The sequence below is a fragment of the Choloepus didactylus genome, chromosome 5 (assembly GCF_015220235.1).
Source record: "Choloepus didactylus isolate mChoDid1 chromosome 5, mChoDid1.pri, whole genome shotgun sequence".
NCBI classification, from domain to species: Eukaryota; Metazoa; Chordata; class Mammalia; order Pilosa; family Megalonychidae; genus Choloepus; species Choloepus didactylus.
This window is the reverse complement of record NC_051311.1, coordinates 145,539,463-145,547,764: the sequence shown is the minus strand read 5'-3', so window position 1 is coordinate 145,547,764 and position 8,302 is coordinate 145,539,463. Positions and strand designations below refer to the sequence as shown.

Genomic DNA, 8,302 nt, shown 5'->3' with positions numbered 1-8,302 from the left:
AGAGAAGATCAATAGGGGACTACAAAAAGATACTGCAAATTATAGGAAAGGGAGATTTGACCTGAGGGCTCGGGGGAAGAACCTGGCTCTAAAAGAAGAGAATTGTGAAATACACCTTCTTGCTGTCTGCAATAATAGGAGGGGGACATGGCTTCTGTGAAACAAGAACAGGAAACCACACAGACAGAATGGGCTGAGATGGATGCAATATGGAAAAGCAGTTGGCTGAAATAAGAAAAGAATGCAAATAAATCTTAAATGCAGCAGCAGAATTAAAATTCACATTGAGATATGAACAAAATGGACTTGGTTAGGACTAAAGTAAATAAGACTAAAGGGTAATGGATGATATTGACTGTGTTTTAAAACTTCAACTTCTGTGTGAGACCAAAGGAAGAGATGTTTATTTGGTGCAAAATCTATATTTTCTGTAGCACTATATAATTTAACTTGTATGATCAGTTTATTGAAACAATATAATTACATGCAAACTTGAATAGAGAGTGAGATCTGGTTGGTTTGTAAAGGTTAGCATGAAGCCCCGATACATCTCAGAGTAACTGGGGCAGAGAATAAAAAATATTCAGGAGGGTCCCCTGAATTTCCCTGAGTTCCTCTGTCCTCCTTTCAGGTCCCTTCCAGCACCTCCACACTTCAGGTTTTCCATCCACATTGCCTCCAGGGTCAGTGAGTCTGCAACATCCCCAGGGTTGCAGGTTGGGCACCAGGGAGGTACTACCTCACACTCATGCCTCGATCCCTGAGACTCCTTTAGAAGGAGATGCAGAGTGTCATTCCGCAGAGCAATAGCCTTGAGTGGAGGGGGCACGAGGGGTGAAATCCACAGTGAATTGTCAATAGCTGACATCAGAGGAGGGGAAGGTAGGAGAGCAAAGGGAGGTTACAGAACATCTGGGGTAGGGAACAGGAACAGAAAAGGCAGATCAAAGAAGCAAAAGTAATCATTACCCATTTCATGTCTGGACAGGCTTCACTCGGTCACTGTTGTTTGTCCTCAACCCAGTGGTGGGATGGAGAGCAGGGATCTCAGTGAAGCACTGAAGTGTTGGCCAATATATGAACCTGGGACCCCTGGATCTCACTGTGGAGTGTGATGTCAGCCTGCACATCTGCCAGTGAATCCCAAGGTTTATGAGACATGGACTGAATAGCTGAGAAACTGGCATGGCCTAACTATGTCTTGCCTAAATCCAACAGACTCATCATTCTTGCATGCTTCTGTGCATTTGGTCATGCTGTTCCTTGCTACCTGGAATGCCCACCATGCCCTGGTGGTGGAGCCAGGAAAGATCACAGACCTGGAGTCAGGAAACTGGGTCCTTCACTCTACGAGATTTGGTGTCTTTTAATTTCTTGGGGTCCAGTTTCCTCATGTATTAAATGAGAGATCTAACATTTTAGATCTAAAATTCTGCATTATTTCAATCAGATATCCTCTCTTCAAATGCTTGAGCCAATCACTGATCAAGGAATGGAATAGAATATTTTACTCTCTGTCTTCACACTTTCTTGATTAATTGACTTCTTGACTGCAGAGAAAAATAAAATTCAAGTTCATCCTCTTGTACTTTCCAGGAATATCAGTAGGATAGTAATTCCCTTCATAGAGAGATAAAAAAGTTCTAAAACTTGCATCTTGGTGAATACATAAATTAGAATCCAATATTTCAAGTCTATTTGTAATGGACTGCATATTCACTATCTTTTTTTTCTTTCTTTTTTTTTTTTTTTGGATTTTGCCATTTTAATTCCTTTTGAATACAAGTCACTTTTTGCAAGCTAGGAAACAGAATCACGCTAAGCCAGTTTAGTCCTCTAGTGATCTAGACCCAGTCTTTCCGTCTTCAACAGAAGGCCATAATAATAAAGGGGCTAACAACGGGGTTGAAAAACTTGAAGTAACCACTTTTCTACATTTTTCATTAGGAAACAATCAAAATTCCAGTCCTTAAAGGCATGATATAAATATCTTGATTTACAAAAGCACAGAATGACCCAAATCATATGCTGGCCACCCTTTCGGTAAACCATATCAAAACTGGTCAAGGACTGGTGGAGAGAGAAAGTGTTTACATTTTGAAAACCTTCCCTGAGGTTTAAAATTTCCTGGCTGCTGTCAATAAGAAATTAAGTAAATATACTGCAGATGCACCCACATTAATATTTGATTTTACCAAGGTCTTTCTCGCAATACAAAGTTAGAGATAAGTGTAGGAGATAAGATACTTAGATATTTTCAAAATAAATTACTTAATAATAAGAAATTATACATACTGCATTATTCCATTTGTCACAAGAACAATTTGAGAAAGAGGAATATTTAAAAGAAACACTCAATTCTAAAAAGGGTGGTGGTGGTAACACTTTCCACTACAGAATAACTTCCTGCTTCCCTATACAATTAACACTGCTATTCTTCCATGATACAATTCAAGTGGAAAAACTCATCAGGAGCTTTTGCCAGTGCCAGGAGATGAAAAATAAAGCATGCCTTAGTTAGCTAATTGTAAAGCTCAGTTAACATCTTTGGGATAGACCCATAAAATCTGGCCAGAGTTTTGTTAAAAATCTGCACACTGCAGAATTCCTTAGCCCATAGCCGATTTCTGCCCATTGTCTCAAAGCTGGGCTCAGTCCCGTCTGTGACTCTTCTCTGGGCTGAGATGGGTGCTAGTTATCAAAGTCTGGAATGTCATCATAGGAGTAACCCTGGTAGCCTTTGGAGGCACAGTAGGCGATGCACAGGTGGTAAAACCCGGCAGGAACACCAGGATGCCAATGATCAGGACGGGAATGGCCTGGTCTGCCCCCCTTTGATGATGTAGCCAGCCAGCAGGAGGGAGCCTATGATAATGAGAAAGATGCCAATCAAAAACAGCACGATGGCAAGTGCAATGGCCTTATAAGGAATCTTAGGAGGGCTTTTCTTAAACTGAAGTTCAACGTAGCCATTGTCTGTGCTGGAGAGCCTTGAGTATTTCACTTTACTACTGGGGATTCCAGTAGCCAGGCTGGTACGAGATGGCATCATAACAAGTTGACACAGCGACAGTCGGAGCACTGCACCAGGCTGCCCACATGCAGAGAGATCGCCCATGGTTGGCAGCCAAGGCCTCCAAGGCTGCATGGCACGTCCCCCTACTGCCGTCCAACCCATCCCAATCCAACCAGCGAGGCGCCGGAAGTCTGCCTATTCACTATCTTGATTCCTAGAGTTGGAATATTAAGGATAGCAAAGTTTGATCATGTAGCAATCAGTCAATTGGCATCTATTGACATCTACCATAGGGCCAGCACTGTGCAAGGAACTCACTTTGCAAATCTTTTCTTATATAGCTCTTTCAATACACTTGATCTCTTTCTGTCCTCACAACCCCTTCCACCTTCCTAGGAGCTGTGGTCCTAGCAGAAAACAACAGGCCACTTAGAAGTGCTGCGTTTGGTAAATCATTAGCAGGACCTTCTTTCTGCCTAAAGGAGGTGTGATTCTAAGGATCTCCCCCAACCCAGAGAGCACCCTGAAGGACAGCCACTTCTCCATAATCCCCGAGTCTGCCCAAGACGTGGCCTTAACCCTCACAAGAACAACCTCATGGGATTTTTTATCCTTCCAACTTTGACTTGGCCAGAAATGTCCTGAGACCAGACTTTTCAGCTGTATTTTAGCACTTCTGCCCCTGACTTCACCATAGCACTAAAGGGTAAAAAGATGTGAGACACTAATTATATGTCACCCACACACCCTTAAAATAACCTAGGCTTCTTGGGAATGGTGGGTGTTAGTTCTCTCTGAGTTTCACATGAAGGTGAAGTGGCAATGAGTGTCTTTAGTTTTCCCCCTTTTTGCACAGAGGCCATCAAGTAAACTTTTTGTTCTAGCAAGAGTTCTCAGCACCTGGCAAATAAGGAAAAGAATCAGGAGATGTGGGATTCCTCATTTAGCCTTTGAAAACATCTCTTAAACACCTCTTCCTGTTGTGCTAGACACAGATGGCCCCAAGGTGAAATAAGACATAGTCCCTGTTCCTTTAAGAAACTCCCAGTTTGAACAAATAAACTGATAAATTCCAAAATGTGTCATGGCAGACAAAGTTGGTTGCCCATGTGCCTACATGAACAGCCGCTCTCTCTTCTTTCTTGCTAACTGAAGTTCAATTTTATTCTAATTTGATCTGCTCTGCAGCAATTATGGTCTACTAAATTAGTCACTGCAAGTCTGACCCCCTTTGCCAGTGACCAGTCTAGGGTTGGGCACGTGACACAATCATGGCTTCTGGAGAAGTCTTTAGGAGAAGTCTTCTGGACAACATCTGAAAAGGTTCTTTCTCTGATAAAAGTTACCGTAAGGAGAAAACTTTTTGTTTTAGCATCCATTATTTCTGCTTGGGATATTGTTGTGTGAGTGATGCTTAAAATTGGAGAAGCCATTTTGTGACTCAGAGGAGAGCCATAGACAACAACTGTGGATGACAAAGTAGAGATATTGGTACCTGGGTCCTTTATGGCATCAGTTAGCAGCAAGGCAAACCTGGAACCTCCTAAATTCTTATTAAGGAAATAATAAACTTTCTTTGACTTACATCAATGTTAGTTGAATATTTTGTTTCTTGTAGCCAAAAACATTCTTAACTATTAAAAATAAGGAAAGGGAGATATGTTACTAAATTCCTGGGAGAGTCATAGAAGAATGAACAGAAGAGGTGGCATTTGAGCTGGCTCTTGAAGGAAGAGTGGAGTTCCCCAGGTGGAGGACATGGGGCAAAGCATTCCACAGTTATAGGGTTGAAACAACAGAAGAGAGATATGGAAAGGCATGTTACATGTGAACAATGGTGGGAAGTTCAGTGTGATTTGAATAATGACTTTGAGGGGAGAGTGATGAGAGATGGTTTATTCGGAGTAAAACCAAAGGTGCTTTAACAAGATACCATGGCTTAAAGAACATAAAAGCTTATGTCTCTCGTGTAGCAGTCCTGAGGTGAGAGGACCAGGTTGTCAGGGCAATACAACTCTGGGTGGTTGTTCAAGGACCCAGCCTATCTGCATTTTATCGTTCTGCCATCCCCTAGGGTGTGGCTCTTGTCTGCAGGGCCCATGAAATGTTTGTATTCCTACTCAAGGGGAGAGGAAATTGGTGCTCCAAGTTTGAAGGCCCATACCTGGAAGAGGCACCAACACACCTCACTTTTGCTTATATTCCACTGGCAAGATTTAGTCACCTGGCCACACTTTGCTGAAGGGAAGGACAGGAAATGTAGTCACTAGCTGTGCAATCATCTATGAAGCTAATGTTTGTTGCTGGGGTGACTTGCGCTTAATTGTGAAGGGCCTTATGTGCTCAGACAAGGAATTTAGAACATCTTCTATAGGCAAATAGAGGCACTAATGAGCTGAGGAATGACATAACTAAGGTAGATTTTAGTTTAACATGAGGTTGAAGCCTTCAATAATTAGAATTGACCAAAGGTTAAAGGAGTTCTTTAATGAAGAAGTTATTTTCTCTTCATCAGAAATTTTCAAGCACACGCTGGACTGCCACTGTCCAGAGGCATCGTAAGGGGACTGACGATGAGGCTGTGGGCTGGAGTAGAGGAGGTCTGCGGACACACCATGATTAAGACTCCTGGATCTGTTCTTTCTCACAGGGTGGATTAGGCAGACTGGGAGACCAGCTAAGAGAATGACGCAAGGAAGGCAAGGCAAGGAAACCTGTTAAGAGGATGAGCGAAATTGGTGTGGTGCCAGTGGGAACAAAGAGGAAGGAATGGTTGTGAAAGAGACAATGTAGAGGAAAAATCACTAGGATTGGTGCCTAATGGGTTTGGGGGCAAGTTTAGGAAATCAGAGAAGTTGATGATCCCAAGTTCTCCAGTCTTCATAACTACAAAATGTCACCAAGCTACTAACAGAGATGGACAAGACAGGAGGTAAAGCAGGATATGAGGTCAAGATATGTTTGAGGTGCCCATGTGATGCTCATCAGGCAGGTGGAATTTCAGTAATTGGTAAAGAGATCAAGGCTGGAGGTTTAGATTTGGGAATTGTCCACATATATATGATTTAAAATAGGAGCTCACAAAACCCAACAGGAAAGAAAATAAGAAGCAGGGATGGTTAACCTGGATTTATATATTCCGATAGGGTCCATGAATGGGTCTGCATATGATACAAAATATTTGGTGTAAATGGATATTTTTGTGTGTGTATGTGTATATGGATATATTTCTCTAGAGGTAAAGCCCATAGATTTCATCAGATTCTCAAAAGGACCTCTGACTCTTAATTTAAAAATGTTAGGAATCACAGCTGTAGAAAGAAAATGTACTATTAGAAACAAGAGAAGAATTAGGAGGAACCATTATTATCATAGGCAAGGGGAAAATTCACTCCAGAAGGAGGATGGCTGGCAATTTCAGATGCTACACCGATGTCCCTCAGGAGGATAAGAATTGAGAAACGGCCATTGGGTTGGAGAATGGTGACCTTCAACAGAGCAGTTTCAGAAGAGGAGATGGTAAAACCCAGATCTCAAAATGTTGAGAAATGAGTGGGAAGTGAGGCCTGGGAAGCAATGAGTGTGGGCGGCTCTCTCAAGAAATTTACTTTATGAGAGGGAGTAACGGAACAGAAACCCAAGGAGTAGCCAACGCTTATTTTATCTCATGGAAGACAAACAGGGCACCACGTGGAGAAGAAGAAACCATAGAGAGGGAAAGCAAGAGAGGAGGCCTGATGGGACGTGCCTACAGGAAGTGGGCGTGGCCAAGACGGAAGTCACGAAGGGCGTGTGGATGGGGGCGTCGGGAGGGGGCGCAGTTTGGACAACGAGGAACGTGAAAGAAGGAGCGAGAGTACACAGGCATACTGAGGTAAAGAGGAGGGGAGAACAGGAAGCTTAGAAGAAATGGCCTTGACCTCACCTGCTAAGAATGAGGGGTCAGAGGTGGACTTAGGAGCTTACAGGGGGTGAGAGGTCGGGTGGGGCAGCGAGGGACCGTGAGGTGGAGTCCCTAAGCCCCCAGCCCCGGGTGCCGCCCCTGGTTGGTGCGCTCTGTGGGCACCTGCCCCTCCGCCTTGCTGTTAAAGCTTCGCTTTGGCCAAAAAAGTGCATGTGGCCCCAAAACCAGTTCCCCTCCGTGCCTCTGCACATGATATGATTAATGGAGACCTGGGCCTTTAAGGAGTGCCCCCTTCCTCGGCCCTTCCCCCTCCAATTACAGCACTAATTTCAGTAATGGAGCATTAATAGAGTAATGGGCGAGTGAGGCTGGCCTGAAGGAACTGTGGAGCTCAGCACAAATTGAGTAAATAAACCATATATTAGATTTCTAAACAATACTTTTAGTCTAGTCTCCAGGGAAAGAGAGTCGTCAAGACTTACTTAAGACATCCCTGCAAAGTGTATGTAAAAGAAGCCTCCTTTCAGGGGTTTGGTTGTTGGTAGAAGCAGGAACTCTCCCTCCCTCTCATCCCAGGGTTTTGAGAGATTAGATAGCTGCTGTTTCCACATTTTCCCTGTTCTCCCTGTTTTCCCATTTTTTTTTGACAGCTGTATCAGCGATGGGGATCTCCAAGGATTCTTCGGTGGGGGTCCTGCCTGGAAGGCAGGCCTGGGGGCATTAGACGTCTCCCAGGGAAAGGGAGCCCAAGGTGGTGATGGGAGGGAAGTGTGGCAACTGGCAGGGCTGGGAGAGGAAAGAAGGGGAATTATTAGCATATGACCTTATTATGGGAAAATGACTCTGTCCCTGCCGCTGCTTGGCAGTGTTTTCTTAGGATCCCTTTTAGAACACTAAAGAATAATAGCATGCTGCAATAAGAAGAACTTGCATCTATATTCCTTTAAGGGGCAATGAAAGAACAAAGGATCAGGTGTCAGAAGACTTAAGGGATGGTCTCAGCTGTATTATTTACTAGCTCTAAGGCCTTGCACAAATAATATTAGCTCAGCTCTCTGTGCCTCAGTTTCCTTGTCTATAAAATGGGAAAAATGCCACCTTTCTGCTTCCTTCCCAGGGTTACTATGAGGGACAAAGGAGGTTATGTGTTGGTGTGTGGAAGCACTGCTTACCATTGCTGGGCAGGGTGCATCCTCTGCTTCTGCTGCCTGTGTAGCCCCTGCTCCAGCCTCTGAGCCCACGGAGAAGGTGATTCTGGGCTGTGGAGTCTGGACAGTGGATAGGAAGTCCCTGGAATTTTAGTTTGGGGTCATGAAATGTTAATAAATTAATCAGTTGCTCCTTGTCCATGACTATGTTCTGAAGCTGTGAAAAAGGACGTC

At 43.7% G+C, this 8,302-nt stretch overlaps 1 pseudogene; it reads right to left on the bottom strand.

Moving 5' to 3' along the window:
* Positions 1-2,691: 2,691 nt before the first annotated feature.
* Positions 2,692-3,148, bottom strand: LOC119535019 (annotated as a pseudogene).
* Positions 3,149-8,302: the final 5,154 nt, after the last annotated feature.